This window comes from Scyliorhinus canicula, chromosome 4, assembly GCF_902713615.1.
Source record: "Scyliorhinus canicula chromosome 4, sScyCan1.1, whole genome shotgun sequence".
In the NCBI taxonomy this organism is placed as follows: domain Eukaryota; kingdom Metazoa; phylum Chordata; class Chondrichthyes; order Carcharhiniformes; family Scyliorhinidae; genus Scyliorhinus; species Scyliorhinus canicula.
Window position 1 is genome coordinate 13,450,976 of NC_052149.1, and position 13,675 is coordinate 13,464,650.

A 13,675-nucleotide genomic window follows, 5' to 3' on the forward strand; every position below is an offset into this window, starting at 1 on the left:
CCCCCTCTCCCATTTCCCGAGTCTCTCTCCCTCTCCCCGAGACTCTCTCCCACTCCCCGAGACTCTCTCCCACTCCCCGAGAGTTTCTCCTAAACGCCAAGACTCTCTCCCTCTCCCCGAGACTTTCCGACTCCCCGAGACTCTCTCCCTCTCCCCGAGACTCTCTCCCTCTCTCCAAGACTGTCTCCCACTCCCGACACTCTCTCCCTCTCCCTGAGACTCTCTCCCCCTCCCCGTGACTCTCTCCCTCTCCCCGAGACTCTCTCCCTCTCCCCAAGACTCTCTCCCACTCCCGACAGTCTCTCCCTCTCCCCGAGACTCTCTCCCTCACCCCAAGACTCTCTCCCACTCCCCGAGACTCTCTCCCTCTCCCCGAGACTCTCTCCCTCTCCCCGAGACTCTCTCGCACACCCGGAGACTCTCTCCCACTCCCCGAGACTCTCTCCCTCTCCCTGAGACTCTCTCCATCTGCCCGAGATCCTCTCCCTCTCCCTCTCCCCGAGACTCTCTCCCACTCCCTGACACTCTCTCCCTCTCCCCGAGACTCTTTCCCCGAGACTCTCTCCCACTCCCCGAGACCCTCTCCCACTCCCCGAGACGCTCTCCCACTCCCCGAGACTCTCTCCCTCTCCCCGAGACTCTCTCCCATTTCCCGAGACTCTCTCCCATTTCCCCGAGACTCTCTCCCACTCCCCGAGACTCTCTCCCACTCCCCAAGACCCTCTCCCTCTCCCCGAGACCCTCTCCCTCTCCCCGAGACCCTCTCCCTCTCCCCGAGACTCTCCCTCTCCCCGAGAATCTCCCTCTCCCCGGGAATCTCCCACTCCCCGAGACTCTCTCCCTCTCCGCGAGACTCTATCCCAGGGACTCTCCCTCTCCACGAGGCTCTCCCTCTCCCCGAGACTTTCTCCCTCTCCCCGAGACTCTCTCCCCCTCCCGAGACTCTCTCCCACTCCCCGAGACTCTCTCCCACTCCCCGAGACCCTCTCCCTCTCCCCGAGACTCTCTCCCTCTCCCCGAGACTCTCCCTCTCCCCAAGACTCTCTCCCAGGGACTCTCCCTCTCCACGAGGCTCTCCCTCTCCCCGAGACTCTCTCCCTCTCCCCGAGACTCTCTCCCTCTCCCCAAGAATCTCCCTCTCCCCGAGAATCTCCCTCTCCCCGAGAATCTCCCATTCCCCGAGACTCTCTCCCTCTCCGCGAGACTCTATCCCAGGGACTCTCCCTCTCCACGAGGCTCTCCCTCTCCCCGAGACTCTCTCCCTCTCCCCGAGACTCTCTCCCCCTCCCGAGACTCTCTCCCTCTCCCCGAGACTCTCCGACTCCCCGAGACTCTCTCCCTCTCCCCGAAACTCTCTCCCTCTCCCCGAGACTCTCTCCCTCTCCCCGAGACTCTCTCCCACTCCCGAGACTCTCTCCCTCTCCCCGAGACTCTCTCCCACTCCCCGAGACTCTTTCCCTCACCCCGAGACTCTCCGACTCCCCGAGACTCTCTCCCTCTCCCCGAGACTCTCTCCCAATCCCAGAGACTCTCTCCCTCTCCCCGAGACTCTCTCCCAATCCCTGAGACTCTCTCCCTCTCCCCGAGACTCTCTCCTACTCCCCGAGACTCTCTCCCTCTCCCCGAGACTCTTTCCCTCTCCCCGGGACTCTCCGACTCCCCGAGACTCTCTCCCTCTCCCCGAGACTCTCTCCCAATCCCTAAGACTCTCTCCCTCTCCCCGAAACTCTCTCCTAAACGCCGAGACTCTCTCCCACTCCCCAAGACTCTCTCCCCCTCCCCGAGACTCTCTCCCTCTCCCCGAGACACTCCGACTCCCCGAGACTCTCTCCCTCTCCCCGAGACTCTCTCCCTCTCCCCGAGACGCTCCGACTCCCCGAGACTCTTTCCCAATCCACGAGACTCTGTCCCTCTCCCCGAGACTCTGTCCCTCTCCCCGAGACTCTCTCCCTCTCCCCGAGACTCTCTCCCACTCCCGACACTCTCTCCCTCTCCCCGTGACTCTCTCCCTCTCCCCGAGACTCTCTCCCACTCCCCGAGACTCTCTCCCTCGCCCTGAGACTCTCTCCCTCTCCCCGAGACTCTCTCCCACTCCCCGAAACTCTCCAACTCCCCTAGACTCTCTCCCTCTCTCCGAGACTCTCTCCCACTCCCCGAAACTCTCCAACTCCCCGAGACTCTCTCCCTCTCCCCGAGACTCTCTCCCTCTCTCTGAGACTCTCTCCTGCTCCCCGAGACTCTCTCCCTCTCCCCGAGACTCTCTCCCACTCCCCGAGACTCTCCGACTCCCCGAGACTCTCTCCCACTCCCCGAGACTCTCTCCCTCTCCCCGAGACTCTCTCCCACTCCCCGATACTCTCCGACTCCCCGAGGCGCTGTCTCTCACTGACTTTCTCCTGCTCACCGCTCACAGTTGCACTCACTCCCTCGCTCGCTTCCTCTCTCTCCTTCCTCACAGCAAGGGTTTGTCATGATGTGCAAACATGCAGCTAATGATCACATTGAATAGGACATGACCAATGAGCAGTCAGGACACTCCGGGGTGGTATCTCACTATAAAAGGGGTGAGGCACTCACGCCCGCCTCTTTCCACAGACCAACACCTACAGAGTGAGACATGGTGTATCCTCAGCATCACACCCCAGCACGTGGCTTAGAGCAAGGCTGGTTCAGTTAGACTGAGTTACTACATTTAGATTAGCAGAGAGTCAAACTCATTGAGAACTGTGCTCATAGTTCAATAAAACACATTGAACTCACTTCAAAGACTGGAGCATCTTTCACTCTAAACTGCATCAAGTGGCAGCTTGTGTTATTCCAAATTACATAACACAACAGGGTTCAGCACGGCAAAGTAGCAACTGAGCGAAGGAAGTGGTGAGTGGGGAGCGAGTGTGTCCCGGAAGGTTGGCGAGGAGCAGGTGAGAGTCAGTCCCGGAAAGAGTCAGCCCAGGTGAGAGACGACGTGTAGTAGAGGTGGTGGGCATGAGATAAGAAGGAGGTGAGTTTGCATGTTTCCTACATTTTAAGATTTATTTTAGAAGTTATTTTATTGATGGAATTTGGGAATTTCCAGTTGCAGGGTATAATTTGTTTTCTGACAAAGCAGATCCTACAGAAGCAAATTACTGGGTTTTACATTGGTTATAATGGCAACATTTGACTTGCTCAAAGTTGTTTCACTTCAAGCTGCATTTTTCAGGAACACAGCTACAAATTTGTTAGAAATCACGAGATAACGAATCACTAGCAAGGTGTTCCTTTCATTTTGTTTCCTACACTTCCTCGAAGAGCATAAAGGAGCAGAGGGTTTACAGAGAGTGCAGCTGACTGGGAGCAGAGTTGGAGGGCGGAGTTCCAGTTGGTCCACAGGCTGGTACATTCTGTAAGATCAGAGGGGATGGAGGCTCGGGCAGTTGCATGCTCCTCCTGTAGGATGTGTGTGGTGAGGGATACCACCGGTGTCCCCACTGACTACGCCTGTGGGACGTGCACCCAACTCCAGCTCCTTAGAGACCACGTCAGGGAACTGGAGCTGGATGGACTTCTTCGGATCATCCAGGAGGCAGAGGGGGTAATAGAGAAGAGTTACAGGGAGGTAGACACACCCAAGGTACAGGACAAGAGTAGCTGGGTTACAGTCAGGGAAGGAAAACAAAAGGGCAGACAGTGCAGGGATCACTCATGGCCGTTCCCCTTCAAAACAAGTATACCGTTTTGGATGCTGCTGGGGGGAGGGTGACCTACCTGGTGAAGGCCCTAGCGGCCAAGTCTCTGGCACTGAGCCTGGCTCGATGGCTCAGAAGGGAAGGGGGGGAGAATAGAAAAGCAATAGTGATAGGAGACTCAATGGTTAGGGGAATGAATCGGAGAATCTGTAGTCGCGAATGAGACTCCCGGAAGGTATGTTGCCTCCCGGGTGCCAGGGCCAGGGATGTCTCGGATTGGGGGGGAGCAATCAGAAGTCATGGTGCACATAGGCACCAACGACATAGCTAAGAAAAGGGAATAGGATCTAAAAAATTAATTTGTTTCTATGTTTGCACTGAGTGCTGAATTTGGGTGCATTTGAGTGCTATAGTGAGAGTTTGGTGACTGAGGGGGTGCTGAATTTGGGTGCATTTGAGTGCTATAGTGAGAGTTTCGTGACTGAGGGAGTGCTGAATTTGGTGCATTTGAGTGCTATAGTGAGAGTTTGGTGACTGAGGGAGTATAAGGGTTCATTTTTATCCAAAGTCTAGTCTTTCTTTTATTTAGATAATTAACTTAAAAGTTGCTGTTTGGTTTCGAAGAAGGTGAATTTTCAATCAGCTTTAAACAAAGGTTCTACATGTAACTACTTGCAGCTGGAGCTTGTTAATTAGTTAATTGGATTAGGCCGGTTTTCAGAGGCTAGAGTCACAGTATTAATCTGCGCTAGTTACAGTGCAGACTTTGTTTGCACTGAGTGCTGAATTTGGTGCATTTGAGTGCTTTAGTGAGAGTTTGGTGACTGAGGGAGTGCTGAATTTGAGTGCATTTGAGTGGTATAGTGAGAGTTTGGTGACTGAGGGAGTGCTGAATTTGAGTGCATTTGAGTGCTATAGCGAGAGTTTGGTGACTGAGGGAGTTAGGTGAGGAGGGAGCAAGGTGCTCCTTTCATTTCATTTCCACAAATAGCGAGAAGGGAGCCGGGAGTTTACAGAGAGTACAGCTGACTGGGAGCAGAGTTGGAGGGCGGAGGTCCAGTTGGTCCACAGTGCAGCTGTATTCTGTAAGGTAAGAGGATGGAGGCTAGGGCTAGGCTCTCTGGCACTGTCTGGCTCTGGGGCTCAGAAGGGAAGGGGAGAGAATAGAAAAGCAATAGTAATAGGAGATTCAATGGTAAGGGGAATAGATAGGAGATTCTGTGGTCGCGAGCGAGATTCCCGGAAGGTATGTTGCCTCCCGGGTGCCAGGACCAGGGATGTCTCGGATCGTGTCTTCAGGATCCTGAAGGGGGAGGGTGAGCAGCCAGAAGTCGTGGTGCACATTGGTACCAACGAAGTAGGTAGGAAAACGGGTGTGGAGGTAATAAACAAGTTTAGGGAGTTAGGCTGGAAGTTAAAAGCCAGGACAGACAGAGTTGTCATCTCTGGTTTGTTGTTGGTGCCACGTGATAGCAAGGAGAGGAATAGTGAGAGAGTGCAGTTGAACACGTGGCTGCAGGAATGGTGTAGGAGGGAAGGCTTCAGGTATTTGGATAATTGGAGCGCATTCTGGGGAAGGTGGGACCTGTACGAGCAGGACGGGTTGCATCCAAACCAGAGGGGCACCAATATCCTGGGAGAGAGGTTTTCTAGTACTCTTCGGGAGGGTTTAAACTAATTTGGCAGGGGAATGGGAACCGGATCTGTAGTCCAGCAACTAAGGAAGCCGATATTCAGGACGCCAAAGCGTGCAGTGAGGCAGAGGGGAAGGGAACCCTGACCAAGGAGAGTACTTGCAGGCACGGAGATGGGTTGAAGTGTATAGACTTCAACGCAAGAAGCATCAGGAATAAGGTGGGTGAACGTAAGGCATGGATCGGTACTTGGGACTACGATGTGGTGGACATTACAGAAACTTGGATAGAAGAGGGGCAGAAATGGTTGTTGGAGGTTCCTAGTTATAGATGTTTCAATAAGATTAGGGAGGGTGGTAAAGAGGTGGCATTGTTAATTAGAGATAGTATAACAGCTGCAGAAAGGCAGTTCGAGGAGGATCTGCCGACTGAGGTAGTATAGGTTGAAGTCAGAAATAGGAAAGGAGCAATCACCTTGTTGGGAGTTTTCTATAGGCCCCCCAATAGCAGCAGAGATGTGGAGGAACAGATTGGGAAACAGATTTTGGAAAGGTGCAGAAGTCACAGGGTAGTAGTCATGGGTGACTTCAACTTCCCAAACATTGAGTGGAAACTCTTTAGATCAAATAGTTTGGATGGGGTGGTGTTTGTGCAGTGTGTCCAGGAAGCTTTTCTAACACAGTATGTAGATTGTCCGACCAGAGGGGAGGCCATATTGGATTTGGTACTTGGTAATGAACCAGGGCAGGTGATAGATTTGTTAGTGGGGGAGCATTTTGGAGATAGTGACCACAATTCTGTGACTTTCACTTTAGTAATGGAGAAGGATAGGTGCGTGCAACAGGGCAAGGTTTACAATTGGGGGAAGGGTAAATACGATGCTGTCAGACAAGAATTAAAGTGCTTAAATTGGGAACATAGGCTGTCAGGGAAGGACACAAGTGAAATGTGGAACTTGTTCAAGGAACAGGTACTGCGTGTCTTTGATATGTATGTCCCTGTCAGGCATGGAAGAGATGGTCGAGTGAGGGAACCATGGTTGACAAGAGAGGTTGAATGTCTTGTTAAGAGGAAGAAGGAGAGTTATGTAAGGCTGAGGAAACAAGGTTCAGACAGAGCGCTGGAGGGATACAAGATAGCCAGGAGAGAACTGAAGAAAGGGATTAGGAGAGCGAAGAGAGGGCATGAAAAATTGTTGGCGGGTAGCATCAAGGAAAACCTCAAGGCCTTTTACACATATGTGAGAAATATGAGAATGACTAGAGCGAGGGTAGGTCCTATCAAGGACAGTAGCGGGAGATTGTTTTTTGAGTCTGAAGAGATAGGAGAGGTCTTAAACGAGTACTTTTCTTCAGTATTTACAAATGAGAGGGGCCATATTGTTGAAGAGGACAGTGTGAAACAAACTGGTAAGCTCGAGGAGATACTTGTTAGGAAGGAAGATGTGTTGGGCATTTTGAAAAACTTGAGGATAGACAAGTCCCCCGGGCCTGACGGGATATATCCAAGGATTCTATGGGAAGCAAGAAATGAAATTGCAGAGCCGTTGGCGATAATCTTTTCGTCCTCACTGTCAACAGGGGTGTTTCCAGGGGATTGGAGAGTGTCGAATGTCGTGCCCCTGTTCAAAAAAGGGAATAGGGATAAACCTGGGAATTACAGGCCAGTTAGTCTTACTTCGGAGGTAGGCAAAGTAATGGAAAGGGTACTAAGGGATAGGATTTCTGAGCATATGGAAAGACACTGTTTGATCAGGGATAGTCAGCACGGATTTGTGAGGGGTAGGTCTTTCCTTATAAGTCTTATTGACTTCTTTGAGGAGGTGACCAAGCATGTGGATGAAGGTAAAGCAGTGGATGTAGTGTACATGGATTTTAGTACGGCATTTGATAAGGTTCCCCATTGTAGGCTTGTGCAGAAAGTAAGGAGGCATGGGATAGTGGGAAATTTGGCCAGTTGGATAAAAAACTGGCTAACCGATAGAAGACAGAGAGTGGTGGTGGATGGCAAATATTCAGCCTGGAGCCCAGTTATCAGTGGCGTACCGCAGGGATCAGTTCTGGGTCCTCTGCTGTTTGTGATTTTCATTAACGACTTGGATGAGGGAGTTGAAGGGTGGGTCAGTAAATTTGCAGACGATATGAAGATTGGTGGAGTTGTGGATAGTGAGGAGGGCTGTTGTCGGCTGGAGTTTAACCCTGACAAGTGTGAGGTTGTCCATTTTGGAAGGACAAATATGAATGCGGAATACAGGGTTAACGGTAGGGTTCTTGGCAATGTGGAGGAGCAGAGAGATCTTGGGGTCTATGTTCATAGATCTTTGAAAGTTGCCACTAAAGTGAATAGAGCTGTGAAGAAGGCCTATGGTGTGCTCGAGTAGTGGGGGCATGGAATGCACTGCCTGTGGAAGTAGTTGAGTCGGAAACATTAGGGACCTTCAAGCGGCTATTGGATAGGTACATGGATTACGGTAGAATGATGGGGTGTAAATTAATTTGTTCTTAATCTAGGACAAAAGTTCGGCACAACATCGTGGGCCGAAGGGCCTGTTCTGTGGTGTATTTTTCTATGTTCTATAGCGATTTTATCTTTCCCCAATAACTACAGTCACCAGGTTTGTAAATTTAAACACAATTAATTTGATTCACAACAATAATTATGATTAAATATGCAGCAATTACAACAGGTTATCTATTATCTAATTCCCAACCTCTCCCCCCACTTAAACTCCCACCACCAATACACACACATGAGCCAGACACAGAGAGGGAAAAGGGGGTGTGTTGTGGAATCCACGATAAGTAGAATACATTGGTGACGGTAGAAATCGAGATGAAGGTTTATTTCAAAACAATTCTTTCTTTTTATATAAATTTAGAGTACCCAATTATTATATATATTTTTTCCAATTAAGGGGCAATTTAGCGTGGCCAATCCACCTAACCTGCACATCTTTGGGTTGAGGGGTGAGACCCACACAGACACGGGGAGAATGTGCAAACTCCACACGGACAGTGACCCGGGGCCGGGATCATATCCAGGCCCTCAGCGCCGTAGTTCCAATGCTTGCCACGTGCCACCCTAGGCCAGGGTTTTTATACAGCTGGGACTCTCATTGTAGAGGGGAGGCCCCACCCTTTAAAGGGAAGGCTCAGTCCCTTAAAGGGGAAGTTCATATTCCGGAGAGATCAAGGGAAATCATGTTGTCCTGATCCCGGGATCTCCATTGGGGTTACAACAGGTGCAAGATAATAAGTAAACGGATGTCATTGTTTCAGATGGTTATCTTCCAGCACACCTTTCTTCAATGTACGCTTTCAGTTTGAGGTTAGTGCACTCCCTCTGTGATGATTTTCACTGGAGATTCATTCAGGAACATGGCAGAATGATGGAATATGCAGGGCGCAATTCTCTGCTCTCACGAAAATTCAGAGAATAGCGGGCAGCGTAAATTTGTACGGACACGCTGGTCCGACGCCCTCCCGCTATTCTCCCCCCCCCCACGCCCGCCTCCCGACACGAATCGCTGCCCGCCGTTTTTTTACGGCGAGCAGCGATTCTCTCCTGGCCGATGGGCCGATTTCCAAGGCCTTTACAGCCGTTTTTACAAGCGTAAAACACACCTGCTCTGACCGTTCGTAAAAACGGCCGTAAAGTCTCGTTCTCGGGAACCATGGCACTGATTGGCACGGCCGTGGGTGCCATGGGCCCGCGATCGGTGGGCACCGATCGCGGGCAGCGGGTACTTACCCCGCGCACTCCTTCTCCCTCCGCCGCCCCGATGGATCCATCCGCGGGGCTTCTGCAGGGCATAACGGCCCGCGCATGCGCGGGTTTCACACACAAGCGCTATGACGTCATCCACGCATACGTGGGTTGGAGTCGTCCAATCCGCGCATGCGCGGCTGACCTCATCTGACGCGTCAGCCGTCGCAAACTCTGGCTAACGGGCTTAACGAAATTCATTAAGCCCGCGATGCCGGAGTTCACGGCCGCGCGATACTAGCCCCGACCGGGGAGCTGAATCGGTTCCCGGTCGGGGGAGCGGAGGCTGGCGTCAAACGCGCCCGTTTTTGACGCCAGCTTCCCGAGTTTTCGTAACTCGGGAGAATCGCGCCCGCAGTATCCATGAAAATGACGGAATTGCGTGGCACCGACAGGAAACTCACTGCCGCCGCCAGCGGGGCACCGAAGCATCGCAACGGAATCGGCACAAATTTTGATTTTTGTTCCACCCGCTATTCTCCACCCAATCGCAACTCGGCGTGGGCAGCGGAGAATCCAGCCCATGGTTCGGTTACTGAGTTCACGGGCAGTACCGGACAACAGCAGGTGCACGACAAAGAATACCAGTGGAAGGAGCCCGACTTGGAAATTTAAAGTTTATTGAGAAATTGGATGGATGTATGTTGCTCATTACCAAAGACTTACCAGCCACGGAAAAGAGACTCCAAGATGTTCTGCAAGCACGACAGCATGTTGGTGGGCACATCAAAATAATAGCGTATGGTCGGAGCAGAGGGCCCAGATTATGCTCCCAACAACCCAGTACTTCGAGCAGAGAAAACCTCTCTCAATCATCAGTCATTTCTTTACCTCACCGGTAAAAAGCAGGTCCTAGCCATCAGAACCCTTGATGGGAAGACCGCTGCTCACACAACTTCGAGCTCTACAATAAACACCGCAGCCTAAACGTTGCGAAAGTGTGGAAGCGTGAGGAGCAACAAAGATTCAATTCAAGTTCATAATTTCAAGAGCATGAGAATTGAAAGTGTTCCGGCCCAGGGAGTGTGGTGTCTGGCCCCCTATGGGGAGGGGATCAGCCAATAGGGTCACATGACCCAGAAAAAACACCCAGGATGGGGGTTCACCCGAGCTAGCATGAACTTTTTTCTCAGATCGATTCGGATGCTGACTGGCAGCCACGAATTTCCAAGACTCTGTAAGATAGGGGCGGGGAGGAAGAAGTAGTCAAACTTCTTAATCACGTATAGGACCCAGTTCTACAGTCTAATCCGCAGCCATACGTCCCTCGAGGGAGTGCTCTTGGCTGAATTACATCATGCCAAGTGTGTCAAAAATGAACAGGAGTTCTGTTTGGTGGTCTGGCATGATGTCAACACTGAGAGGTTAGTGAGCCCCTGGGCGGCACAACAGCACAGTGGTTAGCACAGTTGTTTCACAGCTCCGGGGTCCCAGGTTCAATTCCCGGCTTGGGTCACTGTCTGTGCGGAGTCTGCACATTCGCCCCTTGTCTGCGTGGGTTTCCTCCGGGTGCTCCGGTTTCCTCCTACAATCCAACGATGTGCAGGTTAGGTGGGTTGGCCATGCTAAATTGCCCTTAGTGTCCAAAAAGTGTCAGTGTTTTGCATCCCGTGGGATATCCGAAGTAATTGTGTCGGACAATGGAACGGCCTTCACGAGTGCTGAATTTCAGGATTTCACCTCAGTTTAAAGCATATCCGGACTACACCTTACCACCCAGCATCCAATGCACTGGCTGAACAAGCAGTTCGAACCTTCAAGGCGGGACTTAAAAAAGCAGTGAGGTGTGACTCTGGAAACCAGAACGTCTCGATTTCTTCTAGGATACCGGACAACTCTGCATTCTACAACAGGAGTGCCACCAATTCATTGGCCATCAGCCAACCAATCAAACCGTGTCCCACCCCACCAGCCAACCAATCAAACCATGTCCCACCCCACCAGCCAACCAATCAAACCATGTCCCACCCCACCAGCCAACCAATCAAACCATGTCCCACCCCACCAGCCAACCAATCAAACCATGTCCCACCCCACCAGCCAACCAATCAAACCGTGTCCCACCCCACCAGCCAACCAACCAAACCGTGTCCCACCCCACCAGCCAATCAAACCATGTCCAACCTCATCGCTCACCTCCCCCTTCCAACACGCCCCACTCTATTTGCACACAATATACAGCATAGAGGGAAAGGGTGGTGGAGGGAGAAGAAGATTAATGATTAAGTAAAAAGGAAAAAAGATCTCTGGTGCACTATGATGGTTTCCAGTTAAAGTCTTTCGAAGTTCAAGTTTTCGCTTCAGTGCTTCTTACTTCTGTGACCATCTTATGTATAAAAAAAAACAATTGAATCTGTCAACGTGTATTTAATTTACTCAAGGTGCAAAAACTCCCGCCACGTAGAGGCACTGGGTAGAGAAGCTGGTCTCCACTCCAACAGAAGCCGCCTGCGAGCAACCAGCGAGGCGAAGGCTACGACATCCACCCCGCACCCATCTGCAGCTCCGGCAGATCCGCCACTCCGCAAATAGCCTCTAGGGGACCAGGCTCCGATTCCCTTTGGAAGATCACCAACATGGTGCTGAAGAAGAAATCTCAGGGGTTCAGTAGCTTAGGACATGCCATGAACACATGATTTGTGGGCCCCTCCCACACCACTCACACTGATCCTCTACCCCCTCAATCACTTGACTCATCCTATCCCTTGTTAAATGTACCCAATGTACCACCTTTAATTGTATGAGACCGAGTCTTGCATATGACAAGGTGGCATTCCTCCTCCGCAGGGCTTCACACCCCCAGCTCCACAGCCAGAAGTTAAAATGGACAAAGGAATGTGTTTTCAGTCTGGGCTAATGTACTGTGGGGTTTTTTTTTAATTTAGCGTACCCAAATATTTTTATTCCAATTACGAGGCAATTTAGCATGGCCAATCCACCTAACCTGCGCATCTTTTGGGTTGTGGGGGTGAAACCCACGCAGACAAGGGGAGAATGTGCAAACTCCACCCAGACAGTGACCCAGGGCTGGGATTCGAACCCGCGTCCTCAGCACCTCAGTCCTAGTGCTAACCACTGAACCACATGCTGCCCTTAATGCTGCCCCTAATGCTTTGACTGGGAAAGTCCCTGGGGAGTTAATGTGCTACGCAGCCTGCAGAGATAATGGCCGGGATTCTGCAATCCAGCGGCTAAGTGTTGACGCTGACGTAAACACCGGAGTGTTTCACGCTGGTGTAAATGGGCCTCCTGGCCCAGCGATTCCGTGGCCCCCAGGGTCCAGCATGGCACCAGAGTCCTGCATGCGGTGCCGCCGCCGCAACGCAGCCCTGCACTGCCGGCCGCGGGTCCACACATGCGCGCGGCGGCCGCTTCTGCACCAGGGCCACGCCACATGGTGGAGCCACACAGCGGGCCGGCGCGAAGGTATGCCCCCCCCCCCCAGATTGCGCGAGCGCACCGATCGGTGGCCCCCGATCGCGGGCCTGGCCATCGTGAGTCGCCCCTGGAGTCTGATCGCCCCCCCCCCCCCCCCACCAGGACGGCCACTGCGGCGACAGGTCCGAGCTCCTGCCGGGTGGAACCATGTTAGACCACGCAGGCAGGAACTCAGCCAGTCGACCGCGGAGAATTGCCGTGGGGGCCTCTTTCAACGGCCCCCGACCGGCGCTACGTCAATTCTCCAGTCGCCAGAGAATCGCAACACGTCATTGGACCAGCGTCCCGGGCCCTCTCAGCGTCAACTCCGATTCTCCGAGCCGGCGCGGGCTGGGAGAATCCCGGCCAATTTGTTTATTTCAGTTTGGGGGGTGAGGTCATTGCTGGGTGGAACCAAGGAAAGCAGAGAAGCTGTGGTAAGAGGCAGTTTTGGAGAAAGCTGTTAGGGAGACAGGGTTTTGGACAAAGGCTTTTGGAAGTGAAGTCTGAGTTTGGCGATCCTTGTTTTTGTTCTCCCACAAGTAAAGTCAGTTTCTTTCCCAGTCGGAAAGTTTTAAAAGAGTAACAATATTTTAAAAACAGAGCAGTATTTAAGGACATTCAACCAAAGACTGAAGGTGTTCTAACAAGAGCCAGAATCTCCTCTGTGAAGCAAGTATTACTGGATGCCCCGCTGATTTTTAAGCTGTTTTGAGAGCTGTATGTTTGTTGTTGTTTAATGGGAAACTGAGGAGCAGCGTTAAGGGGTATTGTAAGCTCTTGTTTTTTGGGTGTGAAGTTAAAAGTTTAATATTGTATTTATAATAAAGTTTTGTTTTAGAAATAGCAAAACCCTATTTTTTCATGCAATCACTCCTGGAGCAAATCATTCTTTTCACACAGTCTTAAAATAAACGAAAATATTGGGGTTTCTGTCCAGTATCCTCGCCACTGTTGGGGCCTGGAATCGTAATACTTCTGGGGGCAACATGGTAGCATAGTGGTTATCACAATTGCTTCACAGCTCCAGGGTCCCAGGTTCGATTCCCGGCTTGGGTCACTGTCTGTGCGGAGTCTGCAAGTTCTCCCCGTGTGTGCGTGAGTTTCCTGCGGGTGCTCTGGTTTCCTCCCACAGTCCAAAGACGTGCAGGTTAGGTGGATTGGCCATGCTAAATTGCCCTTAGTGTCCAA